Raw genomic sequence first — 27,366 nt, forward strand, 5'->3', positions numbered from 1 at the left:
CTACTGAAATGAAAAAGAACACACACCCTCAGCATTCCTCTCTCTCTCTCTCTCTCTCTCTCTCTCTCTCTCTCTCTCTCTCTCTCTCTCTCTCCCTCTCATTCTCTTTCTCACTCATTCTCTCTCTCTCTCTCTCTCTCTCTCTCTCTCTCATTCTCTCTCTCTGTCTCTCTCTGTCTCTCTCTCTCTCTCTCTCTCTCACACACACACACACACACACACACACACAGAGAGCTTTGCCTGGTCTAAAGTTGAACCATGAGAGGGCAATATCTGGGGTCTGATTCCTACTATAAGAACTATTCTGAGTCACAATAATAGCCTGGCTGGAAATCCCCCTGACTTGCTGCTGTCTGGTACGATAGGTCACGTGATTTTAACCAGTCCCAGAGGCCCAGAGTTCTGAAGGCTCTCGTCTCCCCAGCTGCTCCTGCCCCCTACCTCTGAGACACCCTTATTACTACTGAACAGGACTAGATGTCTCTTGGGAGGAACATGGAGAGCCAGCATGTATCCGTAGACAAGCACTGCTGCTTGGCTATGTGGGAGAGTAACCAGAGTATTTATGTTAATTTAAATAATCTGTTTAGATTTATTACTATCTTTCTCCACTTAAGTATGGTAAGTACAAGTCACTAAAAAAAACATTGAATAAGTAAATCATGCACTCAGCACGCTCACAAAAGCTGCCTGCTCCATTAAACTGAATATTGTGCTAAATTAAATGTATTGGTAAAACCATAACCAGATTGTTAACCTAAAGCCATTTTGAAAAATATTTAGAGAAGCTGTTCTTATGTGGATTTGATTCTATATCACATTTCTTGCATGCACATTTACATCTGGTCCTGTTTTAGAAACAGAGAGTGGTAGAAGGAAAGAAAACGCCATTGTGTAATACTAGATAGATTGATAGATATATAGATAGAGAGATAGATGCAATGTGTTGACAATTTTGTGGATACGTTTATTTTTAGCATTTGAAATCACATAATGCCAGCACTAAATGTCAGTAGCATCTGTGTTTGGATCACAGTTTCCTCTGAATTGAATGTGCTTCATAGTCAACCTTCATCTTGGGCTTTGCTCTGGACAACGAAGAACTTTCCAGAGCTGTTTTTTTTTTCTCTTGCTTCCCCCTCACTCTTTCTCTTCCACTGAAGTAGCAGCACTGCCAAGACTCAGCCCCACTGCCTCTTATCCCTCTCTCATTTTTCATTTTTATTTAAATATAGACTTCATTCTTCCTGTAGCTGCTCCCACAGTTTTCCCACAGCTAAGAGAGCAGCGGAAAGGCCATCCTCTAAACCCGGGGCAGGATTATTCAGGCTGGGTGCACACTCTCCCCGCCCTGTTATCCACACAAACAAACAAAACCACCTCTCCTGGAATAGACCAGCACATCATGCATGGCCATTGTAAATGCATTAGGGTCATTTCTAATTCCAGCTAGATTGTCCTCTGGTTTAGATAGGATTAGCTGAGGGATGGAGGAATGATAAACATAATAAGTACAATATGCATGTTTGCACTTAATTTTGGTTTCATTAGGGACCTGATTAATCATCGAAATTATTGAATTACTCAATCTAATTCTAAAATGTACAATTCTATATGTTTATGACTTTATTTGAATTTGTAAGTCAAATTACATCAAATTACATTGAAATTGTATTCAATGGCTTGAATTTGTGTGCAAGGTTTCAAATTCAATTTTATAATAATCAGAGTTTTTACAAATTCTAATTGAATGTTTGGTGGCATAATCCAGTTCAAATTCAGATTTAAATATTCAAAACACTACATCCAGGGAAAGAAAAGGAGAACAGATTCATCCATCCATCCAATTTGACATATTTGTGTTTTTCATGTCAAACTGGCTAAAATAATTCCCAGAGCTCATATATAGAGGTATTACTGTTAGCTGTTTGCATTAATGTGGTGCTGTGAAAAAGTATTTTTCTTCTGTTTTTGTGTGTATCTCATACTAAATTGTTTCAGAAATTAAAACAAAATCTAACATAAAACAAAGGCAACTTGAGTAAACACAAGTTTACAGTTTTTAAATGATAATGTTATTTATTGAAGCAAAAAAGTTATCCAATTCCAACTAGGCCTGTATTAAAATGTATTTGCCCCATAGTTACTAATTCCCCAAATCTATGAAACTGCATTCATAATGGGGTTCAGTTGGACTAGACACAACCAGGCCTGATTACTGCAAACCCTGTTCAATCAAATCAACACTTAAATAGAACTTTTTCAACAGCATGAAGTTGATTCAAAGGTCTTACCCAGTAACACACTATCACCAAAGTTGAAAGAAATTCCAGAAATGATATGAGGAAGAAGGTGACTGAAATACATCAGTCTGGGAAAGGTTAAAAAATATTTCAAAGGCTCTGGGACTCCAAAGAACCACAGTGAGAGCCATTATCTCCAAATGGAAAAAAGTCGGCACAGTAGTGAACCTTCCCAGAAGTGGCCGACCTTCCAAAATACCTCCAAGAGCACAGCAACGACTCATCCAGCAAGTCACAAAAGAGCCAGAGATAACATCAAAGGACCTACAGGCCTCTCTTGTATCAATAAAAGTTACTGTTCATGACTCCACTATCAGAAAGACACTGGGCAAAAATCCATGGAAGAGTGGCGAGGTGAAAACCACGGCTAACTCAGAAGAGCATTAAGGCTCATCTGAATTTTGACAAAATACACCTTCATGATCCTCAAACCTTTTGGTAGAATGTTCTGTGGATTGATGAGTCAAACGTGGAACTGTTTGTAAGACAGGGGTCCCGTTACATCCCCAAACACAGAATTCCACAAAAAGAACATCATACCTACAGTCAAGCATGGTGGTGGAAGTGTGATGGTGTGGGGATGCATCGCTGCTTCAGGGCCTGGGCAACTTGCAATAATTGATTTATTATAAATAAATAAATCCTAAAGGAGAATTTTCTGTCTCCAGTCCGTAAGTTGAAACTCAGGCGCAGCTGTATCATGCAGCAAGACAGTAATCCAAAGCCTAGGAGTAAGTCCACTCTGAATGGCTCAATAAATGCAAAATTAATGTTTTGGAGTGGATTAGTCAAAGTCCTGACTTGAACCAATTGAAATTCTGTGGCAGGACCTTAAACGGGCAGTTCAAGCTCAAAAACCATCTAGTGTGACTGAACTAAAGCAGTTCTGCAAAGAAGAATGGGCCAAAATTCCACCACAGTGCTGTGGGACTGATCTCCAGTTATCAGAAGTGTTTGGTTGCAGTTATTGCTGCTAAAGGTGGCACAACTAGATTTTAAGTTTAAGGGGGCAATTAGTTAAACTGTATGGTGTGTTTACTCAGGTTGCCTTTGTTTTATGTTGTATTTCATCTGAAAATCTAAAACTGGTTAGTATGAGATATACACAAAAACAGAAGAAATCAGGCACTGTAGGTTATATTATCCAAAACTACTGTTTCAACTTACATTCAGGCTTGAACAGTGAAAGCTTTGGAGCTTTAGTAACTGTCATATTTACTTATTATGCCATAGATAAAAACTGAGGCGCTGTGAGGCTCAAAATGAAACTACAGTAGTTCAAATGAGGCCTCGGTGTGATACGCAATTCCTTCCTGTGCAAAGTTTTGCATGCTAGAAAAACAGTTACTGCAGGTCATGGCAAGTCATCAGTCAGCAGACATTACCACATAAGCAAACATTGCAATCTAACACAAAATTCATTCTGTTTTCCCTGATCTTTATGTACTTATTTCTCAGCTATTCCACATGTATATGATGTATAGGCCACATTATGTAGATTATTCTGACTTCCTGTTAATATGACTTGAATGTTAACAAGGTCCATTCTGATGTTAATGAATCACCTGTTGTGTTTCATTCTTTTATCCTTTAACTGGAAACTGATTCAACAAATAATTGTGTAAAAATATTTAATGTCTCGAGCTCCTCCTAAACAAGCAAGAACCAACCAGATTTCCTTATTCAAGTGCCTAGATGGTGCTGGTGAGCACTGAGAGCTGTGGGAATGGTACAAAACTGCAGACCTCACAGTTTCAGCTCACATTCAGGGGTGACAGGTAAGAGGAGTGCTCACAGTCAGTTCTCATCATGCGTGGCAGGACTAAATCATTATGAATACACTGAATACTGATTTTGGGGTAAGTCCATATTCATATTGATATTGTGGCTAGCTTACAATTGAGCCCTGAGAGACATTTAGGAGATTTTTGACGCTTTCATATTTCTAACACTTATAAATAGAAATAGTAAGTTGATTTCATAAGCTAAGATGATTTTTGGTTAATCATTATGATCAGATCTTTTATCTTGTAAAGGAGCATCAATCATTTGAAGTGTACAGTGCTAAATTAATGAGTCTGGTGCATTATACATGACACAAAATACTATATATTATTATATATTAGTTATTATATGATTAGTATTATATATTATATATATTAGTATTATATTTGAAAGCTCATTATCATATGCAACATGTTGTCTAAGTGGATAGATGGTAGTGATGGAATGTTTTATATACTGAAGCTCCACAACATAAATCATTTGATGCAAATGACTCTGATACAATTCACTTGGATGTACTTTGAATACAAGAAAAGGCTCCTTTGTTAGTGTTGTTTGTATTATGTGTAGTAAAGCAGCGAGATTTCTAAGAGCTATATAGAATCCAGGCCTCTCTTTTCTGTCTGACCAAAAAACGATTACTGCATTCACAATATAAACACACAGTTTCCTACACCCTGCAGGACATCAAGTCTCTCTAACTGCTGTGGATCTTTGCTTCTTACAGAAAAGGCACAATCTCAGCAGCTGGTCATATTAAGACATCCGGAGGTAGATGGCAACCATCCAAAACATACACACGCACACACAGACACACACACACACACACACTGGTCTTACTATTCTTGAGAGGGCCTTTCATTGCTACAATCATTGATGCAGTTATTGATGCAGCCTATACCTAAATCTAACCCTAACCATAACACTCTTTTTTTTCAAATAAAACTTTAAATAAAAGTCATCATGGGGACCAGCCAAATGTCCTCAAGTTAGCTATTCAAGATATAAAAAAAAACATGGCTACAGAGAGAGAGAGAGAGAGAGAGAGAGAGAGAGAGAGAGAGAGAGAGAGAGAGAGAGAGAGAGAGAGAGAAGTAGCTTATCTCTTGTATGCTGTAAATTATCCATTTATCCCTCTCTACTGCTTTACTCCAGCTCCACACAGTGGAAGGGCTTGGGAATGTCATGACATTTGAGGATACCAAACATTTACACAGGGTTTGTTGGTGCTTGATAAATAATTGCCATTTATTTGTAAAAATGATTTTTTTTTTCAAATTCCTATGAATACATTCATATGCATATGTTTAAGAATTAATGCTAGTGTTAGTTTTGAGCCCCAACACTTTTACACCATCCGCTCTTAACTCATATGTCACAATTTCATATTAATAGCTTTGTGTTGGAATTTCACAGTTAACACTTTAACCTTACAGTGTTCATAAGGCAGTGTTCATGACACCTAAATTCATTTCATTTGTCTGTTTTGATCTCAAGTTGACTAATTTTCGAATGCCATACAGTAACAACTGACTCTGTAGCTTAGTGTATTTCTAGAATGTCAGACTCACATAGTGGTGAATTTACCAGGTAAGAGTAATAAAATAAAAAAACAGTGCAGGTGTAGTGTGAAAAAACAAATTTATATATATATATATACTTTTTTACAGTACAAGTTCAACTGTAAGTAACAACAGATAAGATTTTAAGAATACCTATGGCTATGCTATGACATTCATATTATCATAGGAATATCATAGCATACTCAAATAATGACTAACTTATTTGTATTTTCTCAGACTCTTCATCAAAGTAAGCATCTTTTATTTATATTATGAAGAAAAATATTTTTCTGTGCTAATTCTTCAAGGTATTAAAATGATGGCATAAAAGGCATTAGTATGATTGTTAATAATAACTGACCAGTGTAATACACTGGAAAAATAAACCAGTATATGAAAAAAAACAAGGTTGTCATTTCTGTAGTAACAGTTAATTCAGAGGGACTTGGAGGATGGTCGACATAATCTAGGACAGGGCTAATAATAAATAGATTTTTAAAACTTACTGTTATTTAAGAAATATAGAATATAGAAATGGCTCCTTACAGTGATTTCTGTAAGGAGCCATTTGTTTAACATTTATGGAAGGAGTCTCTGGAGTTGGTACTTTGTAAGTTTTTCACAAGACTCTTCAGGACTTAACAATATTCAATACCATGACAAGGTGCATTTTTTTTTCTTGTCTTAATAATTTCAAGGGACTAACTTGTCTTGCGGATGTTCCACAACATTAAATGTATAAACCGTTAAAAGTATGACATATCATTCATTACTAAATGAAAAATCCCAAGTGTCTGCAAAGTGCTGTAGTATCACAGAAATAAAACTCTGTGTGATGTGCTGTTAAAGGAAAATAATCAACTTTGATGATTACATTATCTACAGGGTGTCCCAACAGTCTCCATATGTAGGGGACTATGTTTGCCAGCACCATGTCAGAAGTGCCTTCATCAGCACTTCTAGTCTTAAGTATAAAACATTTTGGAAGACATTTTGCTAAAACGTGTTAATTTTCCTTATGTATGGAGACTTTTGGGACACCCTGAAGTTATCATGAATAACTTACTGGTGTCATGTAGTGGTATGAACACTGTCCTTAATTAAAGTATTAGCAGAGAGTGTTGTTTGGAACAACCCTTAGAAATCTTGCTTCCTAATCAGTTTGCCAATATATACAGAAGATAAAAAAAGCAATTACCATAAATGGGGGTGCTTCATCAGTGGCAATCTAAAAAGGAAACTGCAAGAAATTGCACTGTAATTACAGCCACAGCATTACATTTTGCAGTGAGCACTGAACACTTTCTAGATAGCTGCATGCAGTAAATACAGAATCTCTCAGAGAGTGTCAAGGTATACATGATAAACCAATCTGTAGCTATAAAAGTCTAATACAAGTTACAGTGTTCAAAATACATTTAAATGCATTCACTTGACAGACATTTTTATATATTTCAGTGAGGCAGAATATAGTCTAAGAACAGAGCTGTTCAAGGAGCTGACAGTGAAACATGTGGTGCAGAATTTCTACTAAAATAACCAGACATAAAGTCAAGATTGTTGTAAGAACAACAGAAATAGCACACAATGGAATAAGTCCTAGTTCTGCATGCAGTATACAGTATATTAGTTGCAAACAGTCAAAGTACACTGTAATACTGATAACGAAATGCATTTCCATTGAACAATCTTCTCTTTTATTTGTACTGCTGTGTAACGTTTAATGGTTATTTATTGTCACACATGTACGTCTGTTTGCAGGACTAATTACACTATAATTCATGTGGTAAACTCACCCCAGACTGTAACTGTCAAAAATAAACTTTGATTGGACTGTACAATGAAATTGCACGTGTCTACTTTCAATATCATTCACATTTAAGTCACAATATCTGACCGTTCTTTGTGTGGATGGTTTGTATACCTGCTTGTGTTTAACTGTCCATTTAGCAGCAATATTATTGTAATAATATGTACCAAGGTTTTGACCTAGCTGTGTGTTATCATTTGGTTCTTCTTTTAACCATGCAGTCATGTGATGTGTGTACTGCCGACCTTGATATTAAGATGATTGGACGGCTGTGTGAGAGCAGATTGCAGTTTACCTTACTGCACTGTACAAAGAGGGAACACCAATTTCTCCTTTTCAACTGTAGTAGTTTTTGTTGTTGTTGTTGTTGTTGTTTAACACATGCTCTTTCGTCACCAAGGGAAATTTGCTGTGCTTGTCAGAATCAAGTAAAGGTCTCATTGCCTTGTCAAGCTTTCTGCATAGCAATCCAAGCACTGGCTGTCAAAGCTAGTTACTGAAGTCCATCTTGTCACAGAAGATACAGTTTCAGTCTATAAAGGAATAGTAATGGATACAGTATTGATATTAAACATAAATTATGGACCCTCTTATTCTTCTGTGGTTGTAATGATAAGACCTGCCTGTAATAGCAACGAATATTACATCATGCTATCCCATTTCTAGTTCTAATGGTGGTGTAATGAAGCCCAGGGGAGTGATGATGCTGGAGGGAAATGATGTTGAGTGCTGTCATGGCAACCAGTCCTGACAATTGCATCATGACAGCATTTGTGTGTTTGTCCAAGCTTAGGCTGCTGATTGTAATTAGTGAATGTGTTGGCCTTGCATTTTAACGCTAAAGGTAAGCGATGTGAGCAAACCAGGCAATCCACTTCATTCCACCAGTTAGAACAAATCATAAATCAATATTTTGCATAATACAGCATCATACTGGGCCCCCCACTGTCCTCCTGGTTATATCAGTTCATTCAGTACTAAAGCTGTACAATAAAGATTTACGATGTTACAATAATAGTTAGGGCTTCCTGTGAATCTCTGCACACCTGGTGTTCTCACCGACTCAGTTGGAGCGCTTTGGATTGCACACTGGATTAATGCTTATCCGCATCAGAAGCTGCAGCTTGGCGGCAAAGCCTCTGAGAGCCTCAGGGCACCTTTCAAATGAACACAACACCATTTCCCCTTAGAGGGTAATGGTGGAGCAGCAGAATATGTACCCTACATAATCCTCTCTTCCTTAGTCCCACTGCCAATAGCTGTCTGACATCTCAACTAGCCCATGCCACACACTCACATGCTGCAGGTGATAAGAAAAGCAGTGCATTCACACATGAGGCTGGAACATCAGAGTTCATTCCTTGCCTCAATATGTGGCACGTCAAGGAATTGCCATGGGCACTTCAGATATAGATCTCAATCCTTGCAGCAGGTTTGTATTGTCACGCCACTAGGAACTCCCTTTGCAATAGCATACAGTCAAGAATACAAACAGTACCTCAAACACAATACATATTTATCTAGTTGACAGGTAAGTGAATGTAATTGAATTTTACATATAAGCAAAATGGACATACATTATAACCAGTTAATACTGTTAATTGTACGCTGGTTCATACATTTAATAATATACCGCAGTAATTATTACAGTAAAGAAGCATGAAGTTGTATAACGTTCACGTCATTTCGAACTAAGACTGGGTGAAATGGCACGTGTTAATCAGGCATCAGTCAGTCAGGAGTAAGTGCTCAGTGAAGCAACTGTAAACAAATGACAATGATGATGTAAGGCAGGGCAGCGAGTTGTAGGTGGTCTCAGTGGGAGCACTTCCCACTGGGCACAGATAAAGGTGCTTTGTTTGCACCACTTCCTCTCCTCCACTAAATGACTGGAACATTGTTCCTTTGCCATAATGTTGGCTCATTCGGAATGAGTTGCTCTTTGTGGATGTGACCTAAGAGACATGTGAAAGAGAGATTGGGGGGGGAATAAATACTGTATATTTTCTGTTGAATAAAGACCAAAGGAAAAGTCACTCAAAACACAGTAACTGCAAGTTCATCAAACTGAAAAAGCTAAAAGAAGAGCACACTGACACTGTAGAGGAACGCCAGAAAAAACTACCTCTCACCAATATGTTAAACTTTCCCTAAAGCAGGCAAGCTATTTGTCCAAACAAATGGCCAAGTTTAGTATAAAGCTATAAAATTGAACATTATTTGCAGTATGTACATCGTTATTCTACTGTGCCATTGATATACTTTCATTTTGTTTGCTTATTAACAATTATACTGTTGTATACAAAATATACAAAAAAACCCTTGAAATTCTGTAATATACTAACTAAACAAAAACATTAAGACTATATATATCTATATCTATCTATCTATATCTATCTATCTATCTATCTATCTATCTATATATATATATATATATATATATATATATATATATATATATATATATATAATATAGTATTATTATAGTATATACATAAAATTATATATTTAATATAGTATACTATACAGTATAGTACTAATTATTAATCGAGAATTATACACATGCTGGTAGCTTATCTGTTGCTGTGCATATTTTGTCAATCCCCCTCTTCCACTGCAATGGAAAGACGCCACCACTGATCAAATATTATCATCTCAGCAGAGCGACAGTAGTGTATGACTTTGTGTGTAGTGTGGTTGAGAGTTTTTGATCACCTCACTACCTCCACTAGGTTGAGAAAACGTGCACCAAAGAAACTCTCCAGCTAACAGTGATGCTGTAGTCAGAAACCTGACACTGATAAAGGGCTACATAACATTTAATACAAAGTATGCCAAAGATATGACATATAATAGTGTCTAACTGTCTAACACATACAAGGTGGATTGGCAAGGTTTATAAGCTTAATGAAGTAGCAGGTAAGTACCAGTGTTTAAAAACCCCAGCAATGATGCTGTGCCTGATACATCTGTAATAGCATTACATACACACTACAATGACAATGTCTCTGCTGTGCTGAGAATGATCCACCATGCAAATATAATCTGGTTACCAATGGTCTGACAGTGGTCTCTTCCCACTGATGGACAGGGTAGAGGGGGTTGACGAACTGTATAGCAAGAGATGGGCCACAGTCAGTAATTATTTGCCAACAAATTATAGTAAAACTGGCCAATGAGTGGATCTACAGTACATGTTCAGTGTTCCTAGCAAACTGGAAACCCAGTGTATATATTATGTAAAGAATAAAACTGGAGGAGAAAAAATGGTGTTTTATTTCTTTGATACAAAAACAATTTGTCAACCATTAAAAATTTAAATTTATTAAAGAACAATGTTGTAGAACAGCAATTAAACTAGTTCATTCCTGCTTACATTATAACAGCTATCATCAGTTGTTCTCTCACTAGTCTCTCTTTTATTCTCCAATGTGAAGTTAATTTTTTTTTTTTTAAAAGTTACCAAGAAACCACAAAGTCCTCTGTTCTGGAAATTTCCTGTGACAGAAAAGTTACTGACTGTTACAAAGCATGACACTGGAGACTCCTTCAATAAACATTATTAAACATCTCCTTAATCAAAACTTATATCAATATCACCATATCAAATATTAGACATTTTCTTTAAGTCCCTGTGAATGAGCTGTTATTATAGAAATGATAAAGTAGTAGAACAAGAACATTAATGTAGACGTATGAGGTGCCTTGCAGCTGCACTATTGTCAGAGCTGTTGTTATAGAAAATTAATCAACACCTTCTGACTAATGAGAATTCAAATCAGAAATATTCTGAAATCCATCTACCCAGGTGCTTTGTATTGTTGGGGCATACAACTACCGTAAGGTAGTTGAAAGGTGGTTTTCTTTACTTTTGTTTGCCATTGTTGCCCTTTCCCATTAACTCAAGAATACGGTTTGCATTTAATCACCTTTCACACATTAACAGAGGGCATTTCAGTGATCCTACTTTTACTAGCAGTACCTGACGTCTACAAATTAGCCTGAGAAAGTCACAGACCATGAAACTGGACCAGTCCCAGTTTCATGGTCTGTGATTTTCTCAAGCTAATTTGTAGAACCTCAGGTACTGAAAGAAGGATCATTTAAAAATTACATCGTCATACTATGAAATACTAATTACTGCGGAACATATATTACTGAATATTTTTTTTAAATGACTGTACACAATGAACATACTAATGAAATGTAACATTTGTGATGTTGCTTCCCTTGATTAGCTGAAGGAGCATTGCTTAAGCTGACCCAGGGATTGAGAGATGAATCTATGGCCTATATTTACCACTGTCAGAACCACTACTTCTGTCCTGTGGGCTTTGAAGCTACACCATTAAAATCAGCCAACGCTTACAGGTACACCGCATAAACAATTGCTTTCTTCCTTTATTTAGTCATTCTTTGTTGCACTAAAAGGGGGGGGGGGGAGTGATCTACCCTTGTAAAAAATTATTCTCCCCGCAGTATCCTTACATGATAACACTGAAACTATACGCACCAGTAGATAATCAATTAGAATAACATTCCATGTTGTTTAATAGGTTGGAATCCTTTTCTTTAAATTATTTTTTAACTCTTAATTTCTTTACTTTCAGGGGACCACTTGCTCTGAATGAAATGGAGCATTGGATTCTTATTGGGGAACCAAGCAGGAAACATCCTGCCATCCACTGTAAAAAAAGTACCTTTTCCTTTTATTATTCAACTGCATATGATGATTAGTCAGTGTGGGTTACTCTGTGTCATTATGTTCTCCCCATGTCTGCATGGGTTTCCTCACCCCCCCGTAAAAAAAAACCTATCCTGGTAGGTGGATTGGCTACACTTCACCCACTAAGTGTGAAGGTGTGTGTGTGATCCACCACCCAGGGTGTATTCTTGCCTCACGCCCAGTGTTCCTGGGATAGGCTTCGGATCCAAAGACCTTCTGACTAATCAGATTCAAACATTTTAAAGTTGCTACTGCTAATACTATTTTATATTAATAATATAGTATTAATATATTATTAATTCGTTATTTTCTTAGTAAATACTGACTTCTTAGACCATCTGTCATTTTGTGGGCTATGTCTCAGAGAACAAAATATACAGTTGCAGTCACGGGTGTTAATCTAGATGCCATGCAGCTGTGCCCCACACGCTGGAGTGATGCAGATGCTACTGACTCTTACACAACTCTTTAACTGTCAAACATGAAAAAAACAGAAAAGCGTGAAGAGCCGTTTTAAAGGCCTTGTGCTGTGGTTAGAGTTCTGCTGGAACAGAGAAGCAGCTTAAATACACAGAACAAATTTACATAACACTCCTCAACTGTAGTTGATGAGTCTAATTCTAAAATGAAAAATTTAACCTCAAGCTAATGGTAGTGATTGAAGAGAAAATCAAAATAACTTTTTAGGAATATTTGATCTGATTTATTGATTTATTTCCACAAAGCCTTCTTCCAATGTCATTCATTGCATTGCAAACATTAAACAAACACTTCAGGGCACAGTGAAGACGTGATAATGTTCATCACAAGAAAAGTGATACTGCTTATTTTTCACACGAAAACATGAGGAAACTGAAAGTTTTACAGTCTTTATAGTCTTGAATGTATAATTATAGTCAAGCTATTAGTCCTTAACAGCATTCAAAACAGTGTTACTGTGAATGTAGACTTTAATACATTGAAGACACACTATATTATATATTATATGTATATATCTGCCCACGTTTGACATTTTTCCTCCATTCTTTTGAATGTCCATGGAATAAAATAAAATATCAGATGCCATGAGTGAACCTTCTGCCATCATTTACCCATTTGAATGGCCATGTAATATGAACCAATGTGATAACATGAAATTAAAAATTACCTTACATATGGCCATGGGCATTGTTTCAACTCAGGACAGCTGTCATTTGCTGCTATTGTCAAGCAACTGACGCCGTACACTTTGGACATTCGCTGAGAATAGGCTAATGGTTGAGAGGCAGAAATTTAGCCAATAGTTGTTGCAAGCCTTTTATAATCAATATTGCTGATGTTCACAAAATAAATTTATTTACTCAAAGGGACAACAATTTACTAAACTGTTAATTTTATAATATAGAATTATAATATAGAATAATTTAATAATGTAATATCTGTATTTTACTGTAATAATGTAATAATATAATAATGGAATATCTGTATGATACTAAATACTATTAGTTTTATTATTATTATATTCTGTATGTGTGTGTTAATCGGAAATCTGTTGTATGTAAACACCTTATTCAGAAAATCCACTGGAAGGAGATAGATGCACATACTCAGTTCACAAGGACTTGTGGGTGCTAACAGTGCTTAGCTGTAGGCTAGGTATTTAGGAATGGCAACTCAAGCATACTCACAACAACCACGTATACAGGAATATTCCAATGCCTGTACGCATTTAAACATCATATTCAGAATATGGATGTAACCCGAATATAGACCTTGAATGGAATTTGATGTGCATGTAAGTGCAGTCATTGTCTGGCTCAGACATTCTCCTTGTGCCCTTTTAGAGCCAGGCCAACATTATTGGCATTAACGTTACTTAGCATTAATGTTACATTACTTAGACTAGCATTAAGTTTATGTTACATAAAGATAGACTAGCATTAACATTATTTATCTTGAGACTTTTTTGTTCATTTTTTTATTTTTTTTATTTATCATGAGAGAAGAGAATAGATGAGCATCACGTAGTGCCAACTGGGTAATGTAGTTTATGTAGGGTAATTATGAATCGCCCAGAGAATGATATGGAGAAGGCAGAAACTATTTCACTATTGAAACATTTATAGAAAAATTTTACTATTTGGCATACCATGACTTTTTCAGGCATACCGGCAGCTTGTGCTGAAAAAGTCAAGGTATGCCAAATAATAAAATGTAGACATCCTGGTACTGCATGCTGATGAGTACCGGCCCACTTCACAGTAAATAAGCATCAAATGGTGAGCATATCCTCAATACTTAAACTGGGTCCAATCCAGTCAATTTGGTTCATGGTTCATGGCTCAAAAATGTAAATACCTGGCTCACAATCTCACCATCTTGCCTGAACCAGGTCAAAAGAGGAGAGTTTGCAATTCACTATGGACAAATTCCTCTGGAATAACTGTTGCACAATGACTGCAACCCTGCATCAGCTGGCACAGATACACACGGAGAACTTTAACCTTGACAGGTTTGTATAAAGAACAAAACAAACACTAAGCTGGCATGCTGTGCTGAACCTGTCATCTGTTGGCCCTGAGGTTAAAGAGTATATAATAACAATTATAACACTCATTCCTATTCCATCAGGCTAATGCTAATGTATGTAGAAGGCCATGTTGAGAGGGTCTTTCTCAAGAAGTACACCCCATGTACACACATATTTGGACAAGCAAACATTTGATCCTCTTTGAAACAGTGCCTATTAATAAAGTAGATACACTCTATGAAATGACATTCATATTTACATTTTGTAGTAGTTTTCACAATGATATTAACATAAAACAGATCAGTCACATGAAAAAAGTAAGTACACCCCTTATGGGGCGGCTGTGGCTCAGGTGGTAGGGCGGGTTGTCCACTAATCATAGAGTTGGCGGTTCGATTCCCGGCCCACATGACTCCACATGCCAAAGTGTCCTTGGGCAAGACATTGAACCCCAAGTTGCTCCCGATGGCAAGTTAGCGCCTTGCATGGCAGCTCTGCTACCATTGGTGTGTGAGTGTGAATGGGTGAATGAGACACAGTGTAAAGCGCTTTGGATAAAAGTGCTATATAAGTGTGCCATTTACCATGTACCCCTACATTTATCGCACCTTCAAATCAAATAAAATTAGAATCAGGTGTATGTGTGCATGCGTCTACAATCAAAAAGAGTTTGCACAAATTTGACCTGCATGGGAGGTGTGCCAGGAAAAAGCCTGTGCAAGACTACATTTTGTTAATGAGCATACAGGCAAAGGAAATAACAAAGGAATAATGTTCTCTGGACAGACGATTCAAAGATAGAGTTGTTTGTCCACAGTAACAGCAGACATGTTTGGCGCTGACCAAAGACAGCTTTTCAGGAGAAGCACCTCATACCAACTGTGAAGCACAGTGGTGGAAATGTTATGGTTTGGGGTTGCTTCACTGCCCCGGGGGACTGGACAACCTTCATTCAATGATTCAACTATGAATTCTGCACCATATCAAAGAGTGCTTGAAGATAGTGTGAGGATATCTGTCCGAAAGTTGAAGTTGAACCGAAAGTGGACCTTTCAGGAGGATAATGATCCTAAACACACTAGGATCCTAAACACACCCGGATTTGATTCCCACTGAAATGTTGTGGGGGGGATTTGAAATGGGCAGAACATACAAGAAAACTCTCAAACATCTTGTAACTGAAAGAATATTGCATGGAAAAGTGGTCAAAAATTCCAGCAAGCCTGGTGGACAATTATACAAAATGCCTACAAGACGTTATTTCTGCTAAAGGGGGCAATACTAGTTTCTGTGACCAAGGGTGTACTTACTTTACACAGAAGAATATCACATCTATTGATATTTCTGTTGAATAAATGATTGAAAAAGCTAATTTTCCTTGTGGTTTTGTTCAAATATATCAAGTTCATTAATAGGCACTATTTCAAAGATGATCAAATGTTTGCTTGTCCAAATATGTCAAAAACCCCAACAATTTCCATGGGGTGTACTTATTTTTTTACATGACTGGTTAAATAACAAACCACTCCTCGCAAAGCTCTGGCTGCAGTATGTTTTGATGACATACAGCATACCATGGTCTATATGATATTTAGGAATGAGTCTATTCATTCTTGGTCCTGTCTTAGCATGTATGTACAAACTCTGGAGGAACTGAAGTATGCTGGCATATACAGTATGAGGTGAAGAGAATTATAAGTACTAAGGTGAAGTAACACATTTGTCTGGATACTATGGCCCTTTCAAGACAGATGACAAATTTCTCCCCAGGATTTAACACACAGCCAAGCAAAAATGGTAGACTTCACTGAAATATCTTAGCTTTGAATTAATGACTAGTTTAATTCAGTCTTATACTGTATATAAATACAAATGTGTAGAGCACATGTAAGTAAAAACAGATGGGAAAAATCCAGGTTCCCAAGACAGATGAGCAGTGGAGTCAGACTAAATCTCATATGATTGGACACACCATCGATGACAGAGCACTCTGGTACACACAGACCAGAAAACAGAAAATGACACCAATAATAGGATCAAAAGCCAGTCCAGATTATGACCTTTACTCATGACACAGAAATCTAAGGCTAGACATTGTCTGAGCTACAGGCAGGGGTATCTGCTGTGTTTGATGTCTGACAGTGTGTGTAATGGTGACCACTGCCAATAGTGGAGTCATGATGTGAGCACTACGAAGACTATGGAGTACACCAAGACACCAGTAGATACAGAAACTGGTTATTCCCAATGCTCTGACATCCTCTAGTGGTAAGACACATAATGCCCATCACTGAATGTTAACAGTAAATCCTCTCAGTGATCACAAGAAGAGCGATGAAAACTTTTTTTTTATACAGTTTATACACTGCCTACTTTGATTATTGAAATAAAATATTACTTCTTGACAAACAAAGTGAGGAACAAGTGAGAATCGTTACCATATTCCTTTATATATATACACTTTTTCAGTATTGCGCTCGGACTTTAGGACTCAGGAATATGTCTCAGGAACATGTCTCAGGAATATGTCAAATTCCTGTGAAACTCAAAAGTTTGCAGTTATCATGTACTTGTACAGTTTTGTTTACTTGTTTTCATCTTTATATACAGTATGTACATGTCTGCTGCAGTAATGTGATGCAGGAAGTCTAGCTGCTGTGAAAGCAAGATTTCATCACCCATTCCTTTCAACCTGTAAAGACTTGAAATTCCCTTGTAACATTCACAGTTGTGAGGAAGTTTATTGGACTTTCTGGGTGTGGATATAAAACTTATTAACTGTTGCAGGTGAGCATGACTGACTCACATTCAAAGCATTCCTCCCATGTTTGTTGTATCGTTTGCCAGAATGCCTTGATATCAGTGCAACAATAGAATTAAATATATGAACTATATAGGTCATATATAACAATCTTGCACATACATACATTCATTCTCTCTCTCTCTCTCTCTCTCTCTCTCTCGAACCGACCTTCTATGTTCGGTTATATTCACTGAACACATCTGTACATAGTGTTGTTAGACAGATCTTTATTAATGCATGAAACATGAACATTTTACAGTATTCAGGTACATAACACATATGGCTGTGTAGAATCCATGGATTTATACATTATTAGCTATTTCTATACATATAAATATTAAAAAGCATTTGTCATTCATCAAAACACAAGTAACAACATAAAACATTTAAAGTAGGGCTGTGGTAGCTCAGTTGAGATGTTACTCGTGAGTTCAAATCCCAGCACTGCCAAGCTGACACTGCTGAGCCCTTGAGCAAGGCCCTTAACCCTTAAATTGGGCAGCTGTGGCTCAGGTGGTAGAGCGGGTTGTCCATTAAATGTAGAGTTGGCGGTTTGTTTCACTTTGGCCACATGCCGAAGTGTTCTTGGGCAAGACACTGAACCCCAAGTTGTTCCCAATGGCAAGCTAGTGCCTTGCATGGTAGCTCTGCTACCATTGGTGTATTGGTGTGTGTGTGTGTGTGTGTGTGAATGAGACACAGTGTAAAGCGCTTTGTAGAACCACTAAGGTTTAAAAAAGCATCATATAAGAGCAGACCATTTACCATTTAAATGTTCAGTAGTATAAATGAGATAAATGTAAGTTGCACTGGATAAGGGTGTATGCCATAAATGTAAAGTAATATGTAACTGAAAGCTGTGGTGCAGTGTTTTGTTTGTCTTGTTCACACTGAATGTGTGGCAAGCCCAAAAAAAAAATCATTTTAATCACAGGTGCAAAAACTAAACACTACAAAATATTAGGCACAACACTTTCTACTGATTTCTGTTGATTTTATAACTAATTATTTTGTCCCAGAAAAGTAAAAATTACCTTAGACAGGGGCCCAGTATGCACAACGGTCAGAAATTCAAACCGATGCTCCTAATTACTATGGATCAAAAATATGATATTGCAAAAAATTAAAACAATTTTTAATCATGGCATTACCGGTAAGTCATACGGAAATTCTAGACAATATTGTGTAGTTTGTCTCCATCTAGTGGCCTTGCTCCACATATTCTGTACTGCCCTATATCTCAAGCTCTTCCACGAGAGACTTTATATTTCACAAGGCCTGAATAATCACACTACCATGTGTTGCAAAACTGGGAAAAACAACTCATTTGTAAATCAAATTCGCCAGACTAGTAGCTTAGGAAGCACATCAATTTGCTTAGATGTTAGATGAAGAATAAAAAGCCTAGTCTATTTCAAACAAATCCAGTCAAATAAAAAATGGAACAACCCACACATAGCAGACTACTTTCCCAGAAGCAAAAGTACATCTTGCTCATTTCTAAATTATACAGTGTATAATAATGAGTGCAATATTACTGTTTCAAACAAGTGCTTATTATCCACATGACTGACAAAGTAAACGATCATCTTTAGTCTTAGAAATAGGCTACTTAACTGTACCTTTCCTTGTCATTGGGGTGGTACATCACAAGGGTACATCTTCTATGCCTTTAGTGTTTTTACCTGGTAATGTGAATGCAGAATGCCTTTAAAAATTATTTATAGTATATAAGTAGACCTTAAGGACCACTCTTATAAAACTAGTACATAATATACTACATACACTTTCCAGGTAAAGGTGCAAAACCCTTGAGAGTACCACCCCAATGGCAAGGAAAGGTACAGTATAGTACCCCAATTTCTGAGAGTGTGCACCATAGACCTGTTTGATTGATTTATTAGTATGTTCTTGATGAAGGTTTCACTGGCCTAAATTTGCATTTGTGATTACAGCAATGCATACTTCAGCATAAACCAATCTGTTAGTCTAATTGAACAAAAACACTCCCATACAAACTACACAATAGCAATCATACAGTTTTATCGTGTATACCTGTGCTTTATATTCTTAATTGCAGTTAACCAGACACTGTTGCAAGTTATCATTTGAAGACCCTGCTGGGGGGATGGGGACTATAGAAACCATTACAGAAATTCTAATGGTTTCCAATACAAGTACCATTATAAACCATCAGCTGTTAACAATTAAAACCATTAGCAAATGGTTTCCATTACACAGTAGTACGTATTAAGAATACAGGTCCTTAATGATATCCACTAAACATAACATGACCCACAGGGACCATTACAATTCCCATTATAACCATTAAAAATTCTATGAGGATTTATACCCCCCTCCCCCAGCATGAATCACATTCATGAGGTTTTCATCCAGATTTGATTAAATCTTGATGTTTTGTATGGGGGTTATTCCTGTTTACTGCGTCAGTAATAACCTCAAATAACCTTTAAAGGCTCCCTGAGGTAAAGCATACATGACAACGCTGGAATTTAGTTCGTTAAATTTAGGTTATGTTCATGTAAATGACTCAAACATACAGATTGGGGATTTTTATGTTCTAGTTATTTTAACTTGGCAGAAAACAGGATGAAACCCGGACTGAGTTTAAAGGCGTTACAGTGAGACACCTGCGCGCGCGCCTCACGACCTGAGGCGTGAAAATTCGAGAAAATGGAGGCGAGCACGTGAAAAAACTCACGTTCACAATGTCAGCTATGCGCCATTTATACATCATAACTGCTATTCGGTCCTAATAATTATATAAATAAATATCATTAGCCTAAAAAAATGTTACGGCAGTGTGTATTCGTCATGTACTGCTTTTCACTGCTTTCACAAACACTTCTTCGTCTTCCACCATGACACGGCAGGAGAAAACTGCTGGGTGAGATAATGCGAAATGGCGGATGCGGAGGAGGAGCTGTTAGTGCGCATGCGTGAGAATGGAGCGCATGCACGGTGCAACAGGAGGCAAGGACTGAGAAACGTGACACTGCGCAGGTGTTGGTGGCCATTGAGGAGGAAAAAAAAGAAGATATGGATGAAACTCCACACATGGATCTGGACTGGCACTGAATTATGGCTTGCGCGTCTGTGCTAGTCCCAATGTCTATGCTGCTCCGTTTTATATTTTTTAAACATCACCTTAAGGTCCTGTTTAGTTTTCTCAGGACTCTAAACGAAAAACATTTAATAGATAGATAATGATAGACCAGAGGACAGAAACACGAGCAAATAATGCTGTGCAAATAAAACTATGAGTCTGAAAAATGTCTGAAATCTTTTTGGAACTTATGCAGAATTAATTTCTGGGAATGAACCATAATAAAACCTTCTCTTCTCAACCTGTGAGCTTTGGATACAATAGTTTGATGTAACTTTATGTTGATTTTTGTGGCATATTATACTCACAGAATTTAATTCCTAGCTCTAGAGTTCATAAGAGTGTCTGAGCTCTAAATTTCATGAAGGCAGCCCAGAAATGGGAAACTGAGGAATGTGAGTCATTTCTGTAGTTTATACTTGTAAATAATGTTTTATCATTAGAGGAGAGCTATATTAATGCTCATTTTATTCATAAATGAGAGGTTTCCTGTGCTTCTATTGATGTTTATGTCAGATGTGGCTGTTCTGACACAAATACCAGTAAAGTAAGAATAAATATTCAGAAATTGCGTACTACAGACACAGAGGTAAGCCAGCTTCCCCCTGCTGTGGTGTTTGGTCCTCTGAGAAATCTCCCTGGTGTCTTATACTAGCCAAGACATGCCAAGTAGAAGTGTCATGATTGACACCAATCAGATCAACCCTTCCAATCCAGTCACATATTTCAGTAGGGTGTGAATATTTTACAGTTTGGCCCAAATGGTACTTTTTCTATAATTTTACCTTTTAGGGAAGATAATTATGAACATCATCAGTGTGTAATGTACATACCATTGTTTGCTTTATATTATCCTGTACTGTGAAAAGTGTTCACGTTACTCTCCAGTCCTTAATATGCTGTTCCTCAGAGTAAATAGTTGTTCTTGAGTTAATTTTACCTCTAGGGCCTTGACTGTTCCCAGCTGTCCCTCCTCCCATCTACTCTATTAGTCCCTTACCATACATGGACTTGGTTGAGGAAAGGAGCGAAGTGCAGAAGGCAGCTTCAGGAAGCAGCAAGCTGCCACTCAAACGGTTCTGTGCATGAAAAAGAGGAGGAGGAGGAGGAGGATCCATGAAACGTCTCTGCTGTGGCCCAATTACAGCTCCTTGTAGGCAGGATTTTTTTTTTTTTTTAAAGCACGAAGCTAAATATGCCACAGAAATGTGACACAGGAACTCTAAGTGCTCTGAAACCAAGATTTCATCAGTTATTCTTTCCTGACCTGTAAAGACTTGAGCTTCAATGGTAGCATCCACAGTTGTGAGGGAGTTTCCTGGACCTTATGGGTGTGGATATAAATGTTTAACTATAACACATGCACATGACTGACTCATTTTCAAAGCATTCATCCCATGTTTGATATACTTTTGGCCAGAACGCCTCAATCTTAATGCAACAACAGGATTAAATTAGAGTTGTCTAGAACAGCGTTTCCCCCCGAGCTGTTTCCTTCATCAGCCACAGCCCCCTCTTCACTGTAGTACAGAACTTTGAATAATTCACAGCCAATACAACATTGTACTATACTGTGTATCAAACTGTCTCTAAAAATACTGCAGTTTATCATTTATTTATTTTCAGTATTTGCTTCTTTCTGGTCATGGATATCCAGCAACACTGCACGTGTGATGGTAATACACTTTGGATGGGACAACGGGTGGGAGAAAGTTGGATTACCCACACAGACACAGGGAGAACATATGAAACTCATCACAGATGATAAATGAAGGTCAGGATCAAACTGGGAAACCTCAGGTGGCTGCACCACTATGCTGCCTTGCACATATACATGTGTATTTAATATTCATTTTATACATCTCCTCCACTATACTTCATCCTTAACATAGATGTTTTATCCTATTTATTGTAGGTCACTTTACATCTTTATCTATTTCCTGTACTTTTTGCACATTTTCACTTAAACCAATTTAGATTATAAATGTGTATTCATGTGTTGAAATCAGTAGTTAGGCCCAAATTGCCCAAACTGGATTCTTTGGAGGCTGTAGCAGAATGGAGGACACTCAGTAAACTGCCTGCCATTATGGTCAACGACATTCATCTCATCCATAACACTTAAACAGAGAAGCGCCTTTAGCAAAAGACTGTGCTGAGGACCATTAGATCTTTCCTCTGCATGGCAATCAGGCTCTGTAATGATCGGTCCCCCTGGCTTCTAATGGTGTTTTTCTGAACTCCAACAAACCCATGTGACCATCGCTATGTTAACTCTCATCAACTGTTTCATGCTTATACATGTCTAGATGCTGTGTTTGCACTCTTTGACACATTTGTATATATTTTAATAAATTTGAAATCTGATCTTTTAATGCTACTGTAACACTACAGTGTCCCTCCATGTCAAAAAGCATCCATCCATCCATCCATCCATCTATCTATCCAGTAACAATGTCTATTTTTAGCCCCCTTGGGTCATTACCATTTAAACACAAAAATAAATGCACCATAGTGGTTTTGTCAGTTCAGGTAATGCCACTTTTACTTTGCTTCACTGAGCAATATTGCCTGGGGTTGGTACACTTTCATAAAGGAATTTCCTGTATTATACACTGTGGCCTACAGAGATGATTATAACCTCTTTTCAAGCATGTAGTTCATATATATTTCAATAAACATAATATCATATTATGAGGGGTTTTTTTTCTTCCAGGGCTGGCCATAAATATGTAATTATCAATAGAGTGCAATTATTTTGATGTTGTATTAATGTGCTGAATTATTAAACAAGAATTCAGTCTCACAACATGAAGAATCTAAAACAAGTTTTATATTTTATGAAACACACATTTCTAGTGAAAATTATGTGGATATTTATAGATTACACCGGGGATGACCAGGTGATTCTAGTAAGTGCAGCACTAGCAGAGCGGATGTGGCTTGGTTGGTAGAGCGGGTTGTCCACTAATCATAGGGTTGGTGGTTTGATTCCCGGCCCACGTGACTCCACATGCCAAAGTGTCAGTGGGCAAGACACTGAACCCCAAGTTGCTCCCAAAGGAAGTTAGTGCCTTGCATGGCAGCTCTACTACCGTTTGTGTGTGAATGGGTGAATGAGACACAGTGTAATGTGCTATATAAGTGCAGACCATTTAGTTTGCATGTTAATGGCATAGAATTTCACTAATACCGGTCCAGTTAAAAATATACTGGCAGAGAGCTAGTATTGCTTGAGGTGACCTTACATTACATATATTTCAGCTAATTCATAAATAGTCTTAGGCAATTCAACCCATTTAATCTTTAAATGAAATAATAGACATAGACACCAACTTTGACAGTAATACTGTGGCTATCATTGTATTTTCTTTTGACCTAGATTCAACTCAAAGATGCTCTTATGTTCTCCTGTAGAAATCTACTCATGATCACTACTCATGCCATGATCACTGGTTGATAAGACAGTTAGGATCAGATGCAGCAAACCATGTGACATTTCTCATAAGCATTTAGAACATTAGACATAAGGTATGGTTAAAGATGTTTTAGTATGACACAAAGAGTCTTATTCATTTGAATCTAACGTGTTTCTATCCTTGCAACTTTTATTTCATCCTTTGTCTTTCTCATAGTATAGTCATGAAGCGTAGACCATGCACGACTGCAAACCATATAAGACTCTCTGTCTGGAATTGAAGAAATGTGCATGTGAAGAGGTTAACAGGTGTCATAAAGACAATAACAGAGTATCTTCTCTGATGCAGTATTATGCAGTCTCTACGCAATCTAATGTATAACCTAAGGTTCATTTAAACTGGAATTCAGCTCAAGGAACAAACTGAGGTGTGAACTAGTTTTGAACTCATTTCGAACATGAACAGGTTAAGTGCATAAAAGGAATATTTAAAGGACAAATGATATAACAAATGAAAGACTTCACAGGCCCAGTTGTAGATATGATGTGCTGACTCAGATCCAGCAGACCTGCTGACAACATGCAAACAACAGAAAGTCTGCACAAGAGTCTGGAAAAAGCAGCAAATTCAGCAATGGCAAATCTATAATGGCAAAACAGAGACTAACTGTAGTTCATTGTCTCTGTATGTGTACACTGCACAATGACAATGAAGTGCTCATCTCATCTTTATATGAAAATCATCATTGACCCAAATTGGATAGACCAAATTTTCTGGCTCTACCACACCAGTGGGTCTGACAATGGTGAGGCAGGAAGACATAGCCTAACAATGACTCAGTCTCAAACAAAATTAAGTCAAGAGGGTATTATTTGCTTTACAACAAGATCTTGGCAGCTACAGAGTATTGTTAAACTAGCCTAATTTTGGTGTAAAAACTGTGCCCCTAACAACCCTCTCATTAACTGTCCTGTCTGTTGCTCCTCATCCACTGAAAATATTCATAGAGCCAGTCTGTACAGGATTTCGTAGGGTTTTTTTTGGTGATTGTCGTAGTCAAAAATGCTTGAATTTGTTGCAGCTTTAAAAAAATAAATAAATAAATAAATTCAAGTTTTGTGCTTTTTTTTGCGGAAAAGTACTTGAATTGCATTCAATTGTTTTGCACGTGTCATTCGCAGTGATGTTTGTTGATAAATGAGACCTTTTAGCTGTACTCATGTTCGACACACGTGAATTGTAGACGGCTTTAATCGAACGTGCATTGTGATGATGTCACATTATGAATCTTGGCCCAAATCTGTGGAAAATCTGCGGTAATTTTGAAAAATTGCAAGCTCCTCAGAATATTGTAGAGTTTGCTGCATTTTGCGTTCATTTCTGCAATTGAAAAACCTCGAAATTCTGAAGGCAAGCATGGGGAAATGTGAGGCCTTCCCCAGTGGGCCTCGGTGTGGCGCTTGTTACAGTTCAAATTTTTGACCACTAGGTGCAATAATAACTGTATGGAATTAAATGTGAGCACACTGCCCCAAAATTGCACAACATCCACAGAGGCAAGTAAATCAGTGGAATATCGTTGTATAGCTGTCAAATAGCAAACTTAAAATTGTTGGTCACTCAAAAGAGATTCAACAGAATTTAAAATGTATGGGGTTGTGAATGAGGGCTTCATGTGGGTGAGCCACCACTGCTATACCATCACTATAGTCTGATTCCTGTAATGAGGATTTAAACTCTTCTCTGAGGGTTCTCAAAAACCACATATAATATTTTCTGTGTGAACGTGTGAGGTTTGGCCCATGCACTCAAACCATTTTAACAACACCTGCCATCATTACAAGCTAAAAGACCATTATTTTAAGTTAAAGTATATGACTGTGTTTGTGCCCTCCTGTTTTTTAAACACTGAGTACTGAATTAGGATTAGGGCCGATTAAAGCGGCTGGATATGAGCTAAACACAGCTAGCAGTAATCACACATAATCCTTTAAGGGTGATCTTCCACCAGCCTTTAAACGACTACCTACTATGGCCAATATATAAATAGACAAATAGAATATGCTTTTTGTTTTGTGATTTAAGACATGCATAGTCTGACATTCAGATTTTAAAAGGCTATAGCTGTCAAAATAAAAAATAAATGGATACAATGAATGGCCATGCAACCTACAGTAATTGAAAATGCTTGAAGTGCCTCCAAACACAGCAGTGAAATAGAACAAATAATGTTGTTGTAACCACCATTGTCCTTAAGACAAAAAAGCTTCAAGCTATTCAGGTGAATTGCAGTCCATAACCACAAGGTCATTTTCTCACAGCTTCATTTTACACATATGGCGAGAGGCAGTAGAGCTAACATTATGCTCTCCAACTAAATGCAGGCCAGCAAAACAACCCTCTAAAATACTTATAAAGGGTTCTTTTGTCAAAAAAATTATCTTATTTTTAAATATTTACTACATTTTTTAATTTAGTTAAAAATATATAAACATCATAACACTGCAGATGTACTGTTGCTGTATATAACAGAGTTTGCTTCATGCTTAACCCCCATTAACACCCCAAAAGTAAGAAGTTTTGACTGCACATTCACTTTTCCAACCTTAGAAAAACCCAACAAAGTAGAGCATTATAAGTACGCAAAACATACCAGTAAAGGAACGCCCTGTTTCAAAACACTTTCTACACACCTGACTGTGGACAGGGTTATGAATATTCCACATAAGTCAGGATGTAGGGCTCTGTATTTGAATAATGACTCAGTAGCGAGACATGAGAGCAAACTGGTTTCCACTCAGCTTTAACCTCACACTGCAGTTTGCGTTTTCTTATTCATGGAAAAAAAGGCACTTTCATTCATTACTGAGAGTGCACAGTGTTTTCAGCACTTCTGTAATCGCAGCTTTCTCATGTCCTCAAACTTAGATAAGCAAGGACTGATAATGATAATGCAAAGAGAAACAAGAAATAAGACAGAGGCACAGAAAATATAAGAAGCAGTGGAGGCAGGGGAGAAGTGAAGGAAAAGTGAATTCATTTGCACACAGGGAATACAAATTTATATTTAGTTGTACTCTGCAGGATTCAGTTTCTGGCCTTCTGCAATCTGAATCCACACAAAAAGAAAAAGCCCAGTCCATGTGGAGGAGGATTGTTGGGTGGCTAAGAATAATAAATGTGCATGGACAGAAGGCCAAAACCAGTTGAGGATTCAGAAAGAAAAGCAGCAAAGATTAAAGGAGTACTCAAGTGTTTCTTCCAACTGCACCTCTAGTGCATGTGTGACTGTACTGAAAAAAGAATGGAAAGAAAAGGCATT

General features: G+C 37.4%; 1 long non-coding RNA gene across 1 annotated transcript; it reads left to right on the forward strand.

Annotated features, from left to right (window-relative positions):
* Positions 1 to 3,989: 3,989 nt before the first annotated feature.
* On the forward strand, positions 3,990 to 13,685 carry LOC128614597 (uncharacterized). The gene is made up of 4 exons (XR_008387072.1): positions 3,990 to 4,162; positions 4,772 to 4,859; positions 11,699 to 11,831; positions 12,071 to 13,685. It is a non-coding gene; the product is annotated as an uncharacterized LOC128614597 (long non-coding RNA).
* The last annotated feature ends 13,681 nt before the right edge of the window (positions 13,686 to 27,366 follow it).

The sequence above is a fragment of the Ictalurus furcatus genome, chromosome 11 (assembly GCF_023375685.1).
Source record: "Ictalurus furcatus strain D&B chromosome 11, Billie_1.0, whole genome shotgun sequence".
Lineage (NCBI taxonomy): Eukaryota > Metazoa > Chordata > Actinopteri > Siluriformes > Ictaluridae > Ictalurus > Ictalurus furcatus.